Source organism: Sminthopsis crassicaudata, chromosome 5, assembly GCF_048593235.1.
Source record: "Sminthopsis crassicaudata isolate SCR6 chromosome 5, ASM4859323v1, whole genome shotgun sequence".
Lineage (NCBI taxonomy): Eukaryota > Metazoa > Chordata > Mammalia > Dasyuromorphia > Dasyuridae > Sminthopsis > Sminthopsis crassicaudata.
Window position 1 is genome coordinate 293,341,634 of NC_133621.1, and position 16,741 is coordinate 293,358,374.

Consider the following 16,741-nt stretch of genomic DNA (forward strand, 5'->3'; position numbering starts at 1 on the left):
GAGACAGAGACAGAGACAGAGACAGACAGACAGAGAGAAGAAAAGAAAGGCATAGAGGAGAGAGGGAGACAGAGAGAGAGACAAGCAGAGAGAAAGAGAGACAGAGAGAGGAGGAAGGGGAGGAGAAGAACAAGAAGGAGAAGGAAGAAGTGATAGATCAGTAAAAGTAACACACTTATCTCCAACTTATAAACAGAGAACCTAGAAAACTGAGTGATCAAGTCAACAGCAAATTCTAGACAAAGATCAATAACTTTTGACATCTTATATCTTGTTTATCCCATTACACTAAACTGCTAAACCATGTATTTTCAATAATCAATCAACAAGTATTTTTAATTTATATTTTTTAGTAAGCAAGCACTTATTTCTTCTCTTCGTCCTACTGAAAAAAAGAGAACAACCCTTTTTTATTAAGTGTCTATTAAACACCTATTATGTGCTCGATACTGTTAAATGCTGAGGCTACAATCACATCCAGAAAGAGAACTATGGACACTGAATGTGGATCAAAGAATAGTATTTTCACCTTTGTTTGTTTTTCATGACCCCCCCCCCCCTTTTTGGTCTTATTTTTCTTGCACAATATGACATAGAAATATGATTAAAAGAACGGCACATATTTATCTATATCAGATTGCTTGCTGTTTTGGGAAGGGAGAAATAAAAGAGGGAGGGAGAAAAATTTAGAGCACAAAGTCTTGCAAATATGAATGTTGAAAACTATCTTTACATACTATTTAACATATTATTAAAAAGAGAAAAAATAAAAATAAATGCTGAGGCTACAGAAAGCTAGAATAATATTTTCAGATTCCAAGTCTGAATGTCAACTCCAAGTCATTAATTTACTCCTTGTAGGAATAAGTCAAATTAAATTTGAAAAAGAGAGGCACTACCAGTAATATTCCTACATGCCTTCACATCTAAGTTTCCCCTATTGAGAAAAAGAAGAAATTGGTGGGGGGTCCTCTAGGTTTTCTCCTGGCTTAAAGAATTCTTAATTCTGGAAAGTGGGTGGAGGAGACAGAGAAGGCTTGACGAAAGGCAGACTGGCAATTAGTGCTAAAACAGAGGGGAGCATGAGGGGTGACAGAACACAGAAATGATGTCAGCCTGCCATCTACTGGCTTTAACTGAGATTAAGAACAGGGAGCTAAATGTCTACTTTATTCTTGAAGTAATTATTCTGGACTTTGAAGGAAAATTAGAACTTTTCACTTATTATCAATTTACCCATAGATCATCACTGCCTCATGGATTTAGAATAATAAGGACGCTAAGAGGCTGACTGTCCCATGGGCCTGGAATGCTCTCACTCTATTTCTGACTCAGAGTCCCTCTTTCAATTAAAATAGGACTCAGGGAATACATTCTACATGAAGCCTTTTCTACCTGCGTCCGAACTACTGCTCGTGCCCTTCCTCCCCAACTCCTTTGTATTTATTTAATGATTTTATATATATATTTTTACTTATTCACTTTATATTTATGTTGTATGAGCTGGAGAAGGAAATCCAGTATTTTTGCTAAGAAAACTCCATCTAGGGTCATGAAGAGTTGGACACTACTGAAAAGAACTCAACAACAACATATATAAATATAAATTATTATATATTTATATAATATATTAATATTATATACAATATAGTAATATATAATTATACAATGTATATTAATTAATATATTTTTTATATGTAAACTATATATTAATTAATATACATTGTATAATTATATATATTAGTAGGGTAATAGTAAAAACAACAGAGGGGAAGTGATATCTAGTAGTGAGAAGTAGAAGTAGGATTCAAATCCATATCTTCAAATCACTGAGCTTTCCACTGTATCAATTGCCTTTTCTTCAACAAAAACATATAATTGACTAAATATGCAGAATAAGGGGTTGAGTCTTAAACTAAGCCTTTAGCATTTAATGGGGCATTTGGATTTCATCATTAGTAGATACAGAATGTCCTGAAAGTATTAGTACAGTTTTAAGCTTTAATTTTAGAATAGATATTTCAACTGATAAGAAAATTTAAAAATAATTTAAAGAATTTAATATTTAATGTAAATTTAATATAATCATTTATATTATTTACTTTTAATTGTAATTATTATGCATAGGATAGTTAAGTAGCACAGTGTCAGGAATATCTAAATTCAAATCTGGCTTCAGACACTAGCTATGACCATGGGCAAGTCACTTAACCCCTCTCTATCTCAGCTCCTTATCTGTTAAAAAAAAAAAAAAAAAGTATAAATGGAGAAGGCAATGTCAAACCACTGCAGTGTCTTTGCCAAGAAAACTTCTAGAATGTGACATGACTGAATGCCTGAGCAACAGCAAATGGATGGATGGATGGATGGATGACAGATGGATGGATAAATGATGGATGGTGGATCAGTGGATGGATGGTAGATGGATGGCTGTTGGATGGAAAGATGATGGATGGATAGATAAATGTGTATCCATATCTTTGCCATTCTTGTGAGGATAAGGTGGAATCTTAAGGCTCCTTGATCTGTGTGCCTCAAATTAGGATTTAGGAAGTTGTGGCAGAATGAGTGGTGTGCTGAGTCAGGAAGAACAGAGCTCAGAACCAGCCTCAGGCACTGTGATCAAGGTGACCTGGGCAAGTCACTACCTCTCAGGGCCTTATTCCTCACCTGTAAAAGGAAGCTATTGAATTCAATGTCTTGTAATATCCTTCCAGCTCCAGATCCGGGATCCTATAAACTTTACTTCACTTAATTGCTCTTTATAAGCCCATGAGCCTATTCCAAGGTGAATTTACAGCCCTTTAAATTGTCTTCTTCTAAATCTCTCTTAGATTCTATTTTCAGATGCGAGATGCTAGGAATCACGGGGCTCCGACCCATTCTAATCTACATCAGTGGAGAGGGAACATTGAAGTCAAAGTTTACTGTCTTTTGGATGAATTTACTCAGAGCTGTAGGTAGGAGACAATGTGGTCTATGGAAAGCATATTGGAGTTAACCTTAGAGGACCTGCGTTCAAATTCCACCTCTGACATTGATTACCTAGGTGATATCTGGGCAGGCCTTTTCACCTCTCTGGGTCTCAGTTTTCTTATCTATCTGTAAAATAAGAGATTTGGTCCCTTCTAGTTCTAAAATCGATAAGCTTATGACTAATTCATTTAAACACTCTAAGCTCGCTTGGTTGTCATTTCCTTGTAAATAACTTTTGTTCCTTCTTTTCCAAACATAAAATCACACTTTTGAATATAGGAAACACTAGTAAAGTCTGCCTTTAGTCATTGACTTGGATTTTTTTTTTTTTTTAATGATCCTTCCACCCCAGGTGCCCAGATTTGACCAGGTCACTCCCTTCCTCCAGAAAAACCAGGTGATACAATTGCCTCCAGGGCTAACCTCAACCCCCTCCTACTATTTGGCATTTAAAACTCTTTTCTCCAAAGCTTCAGCTTCTCTTTCCAAGTTGTTAACACACACACCCCTCTCTTCTACATACTGTTCCTGTACACAATTTTCTACCTGTCTATCCCTTTGCACAGTCTGGCCTCCAAACTTGGACGTATACCCCCTCTTCACCTCTGCCTTTTAGCCAGCTTTTGTTGTTTATTTCTTTTCAGTTATGTCCACTCTCCATGATCCCATTTGGGGGTTTTCTTGGCAAAGATCCTGAAGCGGTTTGCCATTTTCTTTGCTAGCTCATTTTACAGATGAGGAAACTGAGGCAGAGTTAAGTGATTTGCTCAGGGTCACGAAGCTAATAAGTGTCTAAAGTTGAGTTTGAACTCAAGAAAATGAATCTTCCTGATCTAGTGCTCTATCCATTGCAGCACCATCTAGCTATCCTAGTCTATAGGTCAGTCAGTCAATAAATAAATAAATAGATAGATAGATGGATAGATAGATAAATAGATAGATAGATAGATAGATGGACAGATAGATAAATAGATAGATAGATAGATAGATAGATAAATAGATAGATAGATAGATAGATAGATGGATAGATAGATAGATAAATAGATAGATAGATAGATAGATAGATAGATAGATAGATATGTATATATATATACACATGCTCTATATAGGGGAAGTAGGAAATAATTAACTGAGGGAAGGCCCTGAATAAAGAGGAGTGGGATTGATTTCCTGTTAAAGATGGGATTTTAGTTGGAACTTGAAGGATGCCAGTAGACAAAGATGAGGGAGAGTGTTCCAAGCATGGGGGACAGTCAGGAAAAAAGCCAAGAGATGGTGTGTCTTGTTCATAGAACACTGTTGCTGGATTGAAGGGGGCTGGTCAGGAATTAAAGTGTAGAAAGACTAGAATGGTAGGAAGAAGTTAGCTTATAAGGGGCTTTGAACGCCAACAGAACATTTTGTATTTGCTCCCGGAGGCAGTAAGGAGCCCCTGGAATTTATGGTATAGGGAATAACATGGTGGATGATAGGGAAGAGGGGAGGCAGGAAGGGTTTGGGGGGGTTTATAAAGTTAATTAGCTCTCTTTTGGATACTTTAGAGTCCTCGGCTTCCTTTAAAGTTCATATGAAGTACGACCACCTAAAACGTCTTTTCTGACCTCCTTCCTCCAGCTACTACTGCCACCCCCAAATTACTTTATATTTATCTTATATATCCTTCTTTTAGCTCTTTTTCCTCTCATAAAATGTAAGCTTCCTAAGGGTAAGAAATATTTAACTTTTGTCTTTGTAACTCAGCACCTAGTCCTGCAATACAGTAATAAATGCTTTTTGATTAACTGATAGAAGAGTTTAGAAAAACAATTTATTGTTGAACCTGATGAGGGCCCCTTTGAGATTCCTTTCCTGATTTCCAGCTTCCTTTGGGACTGAACTTTGATTACAAGATCTGGTCAAAACTACCCTTTTGTATTCCTAGGGGAAAGTCCAAATCTGAGCCAGTTTTGGGCTGTACCCAGCCCCCACCTGATCTGAGCTGGCTTGGGTTTTCAGCCCCCAATCTAATGATCTGCTCAGGCAGCCCAACCCCCACCTGGTGGCTTCTGGCCTTGGAGGAATCAACCTGGGCTCCACCCAGATGCTCCTTCAAACAGATAAAAAGGCCAAGTTGGAATCATCCCTTGTTGGAGAGTTGAAAGACGCCAGCATCACACTCTCTGTCCCACCTCTTGTGGTGTATTTCTTCCTCTATCTAATGCCTTTTACTAACCAGACTTTAACCTTGCTTCCAAACCCTACAAGAAACCTCTTTTTATCAATCTAGGTTTTCGGGCCTGTAAATTCATTTACAGGGGACTCTCGCCGCCACTAGAACTCATTTAACTTTGTATCCTTGCACTTAATCGGAAGGGATTGCAGGGGAGCTCCATGTGACTCCCTGTACCCCAATCCTGCCACTAGACCTTAACTAATTTTAATGAGGTATAAACCTCATCATTAGGTATCTACCTCATCATTTTGGTTCCCTGACGGGGAGTCGAACCCGGGCCACAGCAGTGAGAGCGCCGAATCCCAACCACTAGAGAGAGAAGGAAACACACCCCAAGTCTCTGATACAAAGCATGGTGGCCTGGCATTAGATCATTAGAATGGGGGCTGAAAACCCAAGCCAGCTCAGATCCGGTGGGGGCTGGGTACAGCCCCAAACTGGCTCAGATATGGATCTTTCCCCTAGGAATACAAAAGGCTGATTTTGACCAGATCTTGTAATCAAAGATCAGTCCCAAAGGAAGTTGGAAATCAGGAAAGGAATCTGAAAGGGGGCTATGCCCACATTAGAACCTCTTTCATAAGCTCTGCTTTTTTCTAGGTGGCTCCTAAAATCTTGGAACTTCAAGATTAAGAGAGATTTCAGATTCATCCTGTGTAACCCATTCACCTTTGGCAGTTACAGATGGAGCCATAGAGGAGAAGAGCACTGGCCCTGGAGCCAGGAAGATCTGAGTTCAAATTCATCTGCAGATACCATTAGCTGTATGAAGCTGACCAAATCACTTAAGTTCGGCCTGCCTCAGTTTCTTTCTGTATAAAATGAGGAAACTGAATGATTCTGTGAGCTTATAATCTACTGACTGTAGAGTCTCAGTGTTTCTAAATCTAATTCATTTGAACAAGGCTTTATTTAGCTTCACTATTTGTGAGGAACTTTTCTAGGTACTGGGAGCCACAAAGCGAACCAGTCAGCTAGCTAACATGGTTGAGGAAAATTGGATGGGGGAAGGGAGAGAACATCCTCAACTCAGGGGTGGTCAGTGGAGGAGAAAGCATTGAAGCTGAAAGAAGAAAAGGATTGTGAAAGCAGGCAGAGAAAAGGGAATGGTGGGCAGCCTTGGTAAATACATGGCAGCTGGAAATGCAATGGTGAGCTCAGGAAGGGGTTCAACTGAAACAGAAAAGCAGGGAAGCAGAGAAACAGTGCTGAATCTGGAGCTGGAAAACTCTCTCTGTGAACTTGTTCCTTTATTTCTTTTCTATGGGTCAAAGTCCCTTCATCTTTAAATAAATGAGTAGGATTAATTGATCTCTGGGGTCACTTTGAGTTCTAAGTCCCATAAACTACACGAAGGGGAATACTGTGAAGCCAGGAGAAAACCAACACCTTAGATGTGGAGCTAAATTTTTTTTGTCAGTGCATTTAGAGCAGGAGAGCAGACGTGTCAGTCTGTGCATCAGGAAGTTGTCTTGGCAGGCTTGTGAAGTATATAGATCTGAGAGGCAAGAGGGTGGAGCTAGAAAAAAAGCAGTTAGGAGACCGTTGCAACAGGTGGGCAAAAAGTGATGTGATCAGGAACTAGGGTGAGTGGGTGTGCCATGGAGAGCCAACCCCTTTCATTTTTCAAAATGAAGGAACCGAGACCAGGCTCAGCCTGGAATCATGAACCAAGAGCTCAAAATGACTCCTCAGGTGATTTAGATCAAATCCTTTCATTTTAGAGAGAAGGAAGTGCAAGCCCAAGAGGGCTCAAGATCTCAGAGTCATAGGATCACAGATCTGCAGAAGATCTGAGATCATTTAATCTAATTCCCTCACTCTCAGATGAGATGTCGACATGTTATTGAGTCCTGTTCTACTCTTTGTGGTTCCCTTGGAAGTTTTCTTGGCAAAGATACTGGCTTGCTATTTTCCTTCTGTAGCTGAGGATGAGGAAACTTTACAAGTGAGGAAACCGAGGCAAATAGGGTTAAGTGACCTGCTCAGCTGATTCTTTTCCTTTTTCTCCTCTTCCTCTTCCTCCTCCTCCTCCTCCTCCTCCTTCCTTACAGCCATACAGCTAGGAAGTGTCTGAGGCCAGATTTGAAGGATGAGTTTTTCCGATTCCAAGCACAATGCCCCATCCTTGTACCATTTAGTTGTCCTACCAATTTCTATTTGCACATTTTTACCTATGGAAGGGTATGAGTTCTTTGAACAAAGAAATCAAAACTTACTAATGGTCTCTACACAGGGTAAATATGTATGTGGGCAGCTAGAAGTGCAAATTTAGAGACAACTTCCTCCCAAATGGACTATATGTCCTTATATGGCAGAGCACTCTGGGATCAGCCACAGTTAGATACACTGAACCTTGTCATTTTGGTCCTCTGCAAGCACAAAGGATAACGACCAACCAATAACCATAGATCGAGAATTGGAAAGGATTTCAGAGGTCACCTAGCCTACCTACTCCTCCTTTTGCAGAGGATGACAATGAGTCCCAATGAGGTTAGTGTTTTGTCCAAAGTCTCACAGGGAGGACCATAGGATATAAAACAGAAAAGAACCTTAGAGAATATTCTCCTCATTTGATAGAGAGGTAAGGGACTTGGCCAAGGTCACACAGGTTGTTAGCACCCAAGATGGTAGTTGAACAAACTATGTCCTTTGCGTTCCTAGCCTCTCAGGGGCTACACTTTTTCAAAAACCAGGCCAAATTTTTTTTAAACTAAAGTTTTTTATTTTCAAAACACATGCATGGATAATTTTCAATATTCACCCTTGCAAAACCTTGTGTTCCAAATTTTCCCTCCCTTCCCCCACCCCCTCCCCTAGACAGTAAGTAATCCAATATGTGTTAAACATGTGCAATTCTTCTATACACATTTCCACAGTTATTATGCTGCACAAGAAAAATCAGATCAAAAAGGAAAAAATGAGAAAGAAAACAAAATGCAAGCAAACAACAAAAAAAAATTAAAAATGCTATGTGGTGATCTCCACTGTCAGTTCCCACAGTCCTCTCTCTAGATGCAGATGGCTCTCTTCATCACAAGACCATTAGAACTGAATTTTGCCTCTTTCTCTAAGCTTCTGGACCAGTCCAGCCTGAATAATGATCTTGGAACTCTTGTTGTCTAAAAGCCATTTGGCACTGAACAAAGACTGCCTTGAACTGTCCATTATCTTTCTCTGTATGTGCACATCTTATCTCCTAGTTGTTGTAGTCTCCAAATAGAAGGAGTTCCTGGTGAAAGTCCTCCTGCAGTAGGCTTGTGATAAGTGACAGTTTGTTCATTTATCACGGAACATAGAGCAGCCTCTGAGAGTTCACAAAGACCTTGGAAGATCATCTGTTCCAAATCTATCTCAAAGACACTTCTGCAGTAGACTGGAAAAGTTTCGTGGTGGCTGAGTCATTTTTGCCTCTTCTGGACCCCAAATGAGATTTTCTTGGCAGAGAGACTGGAGTGATTTGCCATTGCTCATTTTACAGATGAAGAAAATGAGGCATAAGGATTGAGTGACTTGTCCAAGGGCTCACACAGCTGGTAAGTATGTGAGAATTATGAAGATGGGCCTTCCTGACTTCAGATCTGGTGCTTTATTGACTGGTCACCAACTTGCCAAACTAGAAAAGCATCTATTCAGCTTAAATACCTTCAAGGATGAAAAGCTCCTTGTCACAGCATTTTTTTTTGGTGGGGAGGGGTTAATTATTAGAAAATTCTTTTTCTTATTGAGATGAAATCTGATTGTTAAATTTCATCCTTTGTGTGAGAAATGCTGAAAAGCTGGATTTCTGCAGTGTTACAAACTTTGAGGTAGTGTAGGATAGTAGAATACCACTGTCCAAGAGATTTTCAAATATGAGAGGTTAAGGAAGGTTAAGATTCCACAGAATAATTATGTGATCAATAGAAGTCTTGAGCAAACAATGAATTTATGAGCTAGGAAGGCACAGGTGGATTCAGCCAATCAGAAAGAGTCTTGTGATTTTGAGAAAATCACAATCTTAACATAATAGCCAATCCAGCCCAAACTTGTTGGGGTCAATGACCTGACTTGACCAAATCACAGTGCTTAATAGACAGAATAGTAAACAATACACCCCACAGAGGAGTTTTCTGCCATTTTTGAACATGGAATGTATGATGAGGGAGAAAGAATATGTTTACACATATTAAGGGAGAAACGTAGTGGGAGTATCGGAAAGATTATAACCCGGAAGGGAAAGGAACAATCCCCTTTTCTGAAGAAGGGCAGCAAGTATAAAGCTTCTCCATAAATGCTCACCATTCCCTCTTCTCAAAGAGGAGTGAAGCCCCACTTCTGGCCAGAAACATCAACAAGATTCCTTAAGATTCTTCTTTACATGTGCAATAATGTTTGTGGCAGCCCTCTTGGTGGTGGCAAGAAACTGGAAACTGAGTGGATACCCATCAGCGGGAGAATGGCTGAATAAGTGATGGTACATGAATGTTATGGAATATTACTGTTCTGTAAGAAATGACCAGCAGGATTAATACAGAAGAGTCTTGGAGAGATTTACATGAGCTGATGCTGAGTGAAATGAGCAGAACCAGGAGATAATTGTACACGGCAACAACAAAATTATACAATGATCAATTCTGAAGGACGTGGTTCTTTTCAACATTGAAATGATTCAAACCAGTTCCACTTGTGCAGTGATGAAGAGAGCTATCTACACCCAGAGAGAAAATTGTGGGAATTGAGTGTGGACCACAAAATAGCATTCTCACTTTTTCTTCTTCCTTTAAAAAATATTTATTTATTAAAGCTTTTTTACTTACAAGGCATATGCATGGGTAATTTTTCCAACATTGACCTTTGCAAAATCTTCTGTTCCAAATGATCCCCTCTTTCCCTCCCTCCCCATGTTAAATATGTTAAAATACATGTTAAATCCAACATATGTAGATATATTTATACAGTTATCTTGCTGCACAAGAAAAATTGGATCAATAAAGGAAAAAAAAAACTGGGAAAGAAAACAACAACAGAGAGAGTGAGAAGGTTCTTTTGTGGTTCATACTCAGTCCCCACAGTCTTCTCTCTGGATGTAGATGGCTCTTTTCATTACCGAACAATTGGAGCTGGTTTGAATCATCTCATTGTTGAAGAGAGCCACGTCTGTCAGAACTGATCATCGTATAATCTTGATGTTGCCGTGTACAATATTCTCCTGATTCATGAAGATGAATTTTAAAAGCATGTTGCATGTATGTGTCTTTTGTTTTTTCAGAAGAGCCCATTGTTAAATACTTACCTCACACTCTTGTCTATACTAAGTTTTTTTTGTAGGTTGGTACAGCTATCGGTGTATCTAATGGCTCATAAAACTTTTATTCATTTTTAAATAACAAGATCTTAAGCTAACAATTTGTTTTGCATGAATGGTTCAGCTTGCAAAGCAATTTAAGAATATTTGATGACAATGATAAGGGAGAGAAACACAACATGAACTTTATTTAAACAGAGTCATTGACCATAAAGAGATAAAAGCATCAAGTGGAGCCACAGGTCGAGGGAGGTGGTGACCAGCTAGGGCTCAGGGAAGCTTTATCTGACTCCTTGTTCTCCAGCCATCTTGCTAAGGACCCTCAACCCCATCACCACACAGCCTTCCAGATCCAGAACCACGATCAAACCAATTTTGTCCCTGTCCCTACAGGGCTGTGTCCTTTCCTCCCTACAGTTCCACTGACCATCTTTGTTACCCAAGTGCCCCTCCCCACCCAGCCTGGCCAGACCCTAATTTGTGTGTTGTCTCCCATGTTAAAATGGAAACCCCATGAGATTGGGGTCAGTCTTTGCTTTTCTGCCGTTGTGTGGGACTTAGCATTAAGTGTTTCATGCACACATTCCTCGTGTAGTACCCATGAACCCAAAGACAGACTTCGGGAGGACACATGGGGCTGACTCTGCCCAAGGCTGCCTTACTTAAATCCAATTCACGGGCAAGTCATGATGTCTTTGGCCCTCTTCAAACAACATGATTTGGGGAGCATCGGGGCTAAGGAGAAGGTCACTGGTGAATCACAGAGCTTTCTGATTTTGAACCATTTGTGAAAGCCAAAGACTTGGGAGGTGAGAACTTTCTTTTCCTAGTTTTTAGGGGCTTTGGTTACTAAGAAGGAAGAGGAAGAGAGGAAACAAGCATTTATAGGGTGCCTACTATTTGTTAGACACTGTTTTATTAATAAAATAAAGTGTTTTATTAATTTTATTTCATTTCATCCACACAGCATTCTGGGAGGTAGGTGCTGTTATGATCTTAATTTTATAGTTGAGCAGCCTGAGGCAGAGGTGAAATAACTTGCCCAGAGTCAGGCAGCTAGGAAGAGCTCGAGTCAAGATTTGAACTCAGGTCTTGGTCCAGCTGGACTTCTGTCCCTTAGTCCTGTGCTCTTTCATCCCAATCTGTGGCCTCCCTGTAATTCAGTCACTTTCCAAAAATTAAAGTCCTAAAGAGTACAAAAGAGAGTTCAGAGACGATGGACAGCTTTAAAAGGAGGACATGCAATCTATTATATATTAAATCTATTCTATACAAGGTGCCCCAGTGCAGTTTTAATCTTTGAATAGGTGATGTCACGGTGGTGCAAAGCGTAGAAGCAGGAAGCCTCATCTTCCAGAGTTCAAATCCAGCCTCAGACACTTAAATAAGGCAAGTCACTTATTTTGCCCTGTCTGCCTCAGTTTCTCATCTGTAAAATGAGCTGGAGAAGGAAATGTCAAATCACTTCAATATCTCTGCCAAGAAAACCCCAAATGAGGTCATGAAGACTTGGACAGGATTGAAAAATGACTAATCAACATCAAAAGCTTTTATAAACAAATTATGCATAATAGGTATTCTTGGTTTCACGCATGATTCTTTTTGTTCCATTTGCATTTAAAAATAACTTTTGAGGTGTATTTGTTTTGTTCAGAATAAAAAGAAAAAAAATCTGTTAAATAAAAATGAAAAATCTTCTTTGTTTCCCTTTAGAGCAGAAGCTCTTAACCTGTGGGTTTTTTTTTTTAAATACTTGGATAATTACATTTCAATATCATTAGTTTCTTTTGCAGTTTTACATCTTTTATTTTATATATTTAAAAGCATTAACTTGAGAAGGGGGCTTCAGCAGCTTGTCTACCAAAGAGATCTAAAACATAGTATAGGTGAAGAATTCTTAAAGACTGATTTAAAACACACACACCCAAATATAGAAAAATGTTTTAAAATATAGAAAGTAAAGACAGAAATATATAGAATATAGAAAGTAAAAAAGCTCTTGTCTTTAGATTCATCAATTCTCTCTGAAGTGGGTAAGTCCTGCAGAACTGAAGACCTTTAAAAAAATAAAACAAAACCAAAATGTTCAAACAAAACTTGGGTCTTATTTCATGCGCAGTTCTATTTATATGGGAGAATATAGTATGGGGACCAGAAGAATGTAGGCCCAGATTTGTTTCTGTTATCTTTACAGCCTGCCCTGGGAATTGTTTGCACCCATGTGGGCCCAGGCTGTGGGAGGAAGCTGGCCCATGGCACAGTAATTACTCTGCCAAGGCTGGTACATTGGTGGAATAGTAGGATCACTGTGTTCAGAGCAGGGCAAAGGGCTCACTTCCACGGGACTGATGTTTATCCAGTTGCAGGCTAGTTTTCACCAATGCTCCTCCAGGCCAAGGCAGGACGGCCTCAGAGCTAGCCAGCCTCTCTCAAACTGAGGGTAGGTTCCAAAAATATCTCCTCAGCCGGCCAGGGTGGGGCAACTTGAGATGAGTGGAGAACTCTGGGCTTCTTGAAAGCTAAACAGCCCATCTTCTGGCCTCGCTGCTCCTGGTTTGTTTCTGCTGGAATCAGGAAGTCCACATACAACCCTTCCCCCTATTTTACAAATGAGTAAACTCAGGCAGAAAAGTTATCTTGAAGCGGAAAGAGACATATATGTGCCAAAATGTTTGTGGCAGCTCTTTTTGTTGTAGCTAGAAACTGGAAGATGAATGGATGTCCATCAGTTGGAGAATGGTTGGGTAAATTGTGGTATATGAAGGTTATGGAATATTATTGCTCTGTAAGAAATGACCAGCAGGAGGAATACAGAAAGGCTTGGAGAGACTTAAATCAACTGATGCTGAGTGAAATGAGCAGAACCAGAAGATCACTGTACACTTCAACAACAATACTGTATGAGGATGTATTCTGATGGAAGTGGAAATCTTCAACATAAAGAAGATCCAACTCACTTCCAGTTGATCAATGATGGACAGAGGTAGCTACACCCAGAGAAGAAACACTGGGAAGTGAATGTAAATTGTTAGCACTAATATCTGTCTGCCCAGGTTGCATGTACCTTCGGATTCTAATGTTTACTGTGCAACAAGAAAATGATATTCACACACAAAAAAAAAAAGTTATCTTGAAATTTGCTTATTTTCAGATGACTACAGAAGTGAGAGGCAGTGGGCAAAGTGGGGTCCACTCTGGCTTTGGGGTCTAGAAAGCCTGGATTCAAGTTCTGCTTCCCTGGGACATATACTGACAAGTTACATCACTTCTCGCTGCCCCAGGAAACTCTCTAAGACTAGAAGTTGCAGCCATGGAGCCAGGAGGATCTGGGTTCAAAGCCTGCCTCTGATACATATAATTTAGGGGACTGTGAGCAAAAAATTTGTTCACTCAGTGGCCCAGATTGTTGGGGAGTTGCTCATTTGCCTGAGTGAAAGGAATTCCCACACCAGTAGCTCTTCATGGCTACAAAAACACAGGCAGGGACAAAAACAAAAACAAAAATAAAATGCCTCCAAGCTAGAGGCAGCTTGGCATTCAATAGCATGATGGACTTTTGACCTGGAAGACCTGGGTTCAGATCATGCTTCTAACAAATACTAGCTTTGTGGGCTTAACTCTCTAAGACCATAAGTTGGCAAGTCTTTGGGCTGGAGTATGTTGCTCTGATTTACTTTCCTAGAGAGAACAGAACTGCTGTTGGCAGGCATAGTGCCCACACAAGGAGTTTCCTGATGATCACACATCCTTTGCTTATTCATACACCTACAGGATAATGGTGGGGAAATTAAAAACAAAAACAAAAACTCCAATGTTTTAGGATTTGATGCTGAGGATTAATCAAAAATTAAGATTATAAAACTTCATTTCCTCCTCTTATTCTTCAATTTCCTCTTCCTCTTCTGTCTCTTCTTCCTTTTTTACTCTTTCTCTTCCAGATCCTCCTCCTCTGCTCCTCTTATTCCTCTTCTTCTTCTTTTTCTTCCATTTCCTCTTCTTCCTTTGCTCCTCTTCATTCTTGTTCTCTTTCCATCTCTTCTAAGTCAATAGCAAAATAGCATTAGATTTCAAAAACCGGTCTCATACATAGTTTTTCAGAAGCAGATATTATACAAAGCAAGCTTCAGCCATCGCTATACTCGACTTTAAAACTTTCATCTTAAATAAAAGAGGAGCTCCTTCTCGCCTTCCGCCTTTTCCTCATTTTTCTCTCTTCCATTTCCTCCTCTGCTTTTTCTTCCATTTCTTCTCCTCTTTATCTCTTCTTCTTCTTTCCATTTCCACTTCCATTCTCTCCTCTTTTTTCCACTTTCTTTTCCTCCTTTTTTCCCCTTCCTCCTCTTTCATCTCTTCTTCCTTCTTTCATTTCCTTTCCTTTTCTTCAATTTCCTCTTTCTCTTCTAGATTCTCTTCTTCTTTCCCTTCTTCTTTTATTTCCTCTTCTTCCTTCTTCTCCTCTTACCCTTCTCTTTCTTTTCCATCTTTTTTCCATCCTCCTCATTTTCCAGGTGTGAGAACAATAGAGGAAGGAAATAAGCATTTTTTTTTTTTTATATAGCACTTACTACATGCCAGAACTGAGGATCCCCAAACAATAGTCAAGTTCAACAGGAGATGGACAAAGTGAGGTGGCTGTGACAACTGTGGTCATCTGAAAGTTCCTACTCTTCAGACCACAAGATGTCCTCTCTTTGTGAGAAGATTCTCAATGTCCATGATGGCCCTTCTCTCCCACTCCATCCCAATTCTTTTGTTCTTCAAGTTTTTAAAAACATCTCAATCTGTCAAGCAAGGCGTCTGGCCTTAAGCATAAGAAAAACTGGCTTCAAGATCTGGTTTCTAACGCTGGGCAAATTATTCTCCTTGAAGTGTTCCCGACACTTCTCTATGACTATAGAGTTGCAGTAAAGGGCTGATCTGCCTGCTAGAGAGAGATCAAAGATTCACAGTTCCAAAGGACCCTTCAATTTAGCCCCTTCATTTTACAGATGAAGAAACTTCGGCTGAGAGAGACAGAGTAACTCACTTGCCCAGACCACATACTTAGTAAGAATCTGAGGCTGGATTTGAACTCAGGTCTTTCTTTCAAATATAATATCCTAAGAACTCCATCAGGGGTTCTTAACTTGGGGTACCTGTATCCATTAAGAACCTATGAGTAGGGGCAGCTAGGTGGCTCAATGGATAGAGCACCAGCCCTGAAGTCAGGAGGACCTAAGTTCAAATCCAGCCTCAGACACTTAATACTTCCTAGTTGTGTGACCCTGGGCAAGTCACTTAACCCCAATTGCAACAGGGAAAAAAAAAAAAAAAAAAAAAGACTATGGGTAGATTTCAGAGTCTCTGAACTTGATTGAACTTTATTTCAACACCACACCACTGATTTCCTTGTTATACTATATATCTTATACATTTAAAACCATTATTCTGAGAACTGGTCCATAGACATCAGCTGATTTCCAAAGGTATCCATGACACAGCAAATGTTAAGAGTCCCTGGGCTTCACTGTATTACCTGGGCTGGTTATTAGGCAAAAGCAAAGGAGAACCTCTAGAGGAGGGAAGCCAGGATAAGGAAAGAGCGAGGTTTTATGTCCTGTGAGGACCAGTTGGAAGAAGAGATGATAGACTGGAGAGGAGAGGACATAACCATAACCAAGGATAACTATATCCAAGGGTTGGACAGGTTGTCATGTAAGAGAAGGATCAGTTTTATTCTACATGGCCCTAGAGGGTTCCACCCAGAGCAACAACAGCAGAAGAATTTTCCTTCCTTCCTTCCTTCCTTCCTTCCTTCCTTCCTTCCTTCCTTCCTTCCTTCCTTCCTTCCTTCCTTCCTTCCTTCCTCTCTCCCTCTTTCCCTTCTTTCCTTTCCTCTCTCCCTTCCTTCCTTCCTTCCTAAAGCTTTTTACTTTCAAAATATATGCTTGTGTTCCAAATCTTTTTCTTCCTTTCTCCCATCCCTTCCCTTAGAAGGCAAGTAATCTAATATATGTTAAACATGTGCAATTCTTCTATATATAATTTCCACAATTATCATGCTGCACAAGAATGATCAGATCAAAAAGGGAAAAATGAAAATATCATGTTGTGCTCCACACTCAGTCCCCACAGTCCTCTCTCTGGATGCAGATGGCTCTCTCCATCACAAGTCCATTGGAACTGAACTGAATCATCTCATAGCTGAAGAGGGCCACGTCCATCAGAATTAATCATTGTATAATCTTGTTGCCATGTATTATGTTCTCCTGGTTCTGCTCATTTCA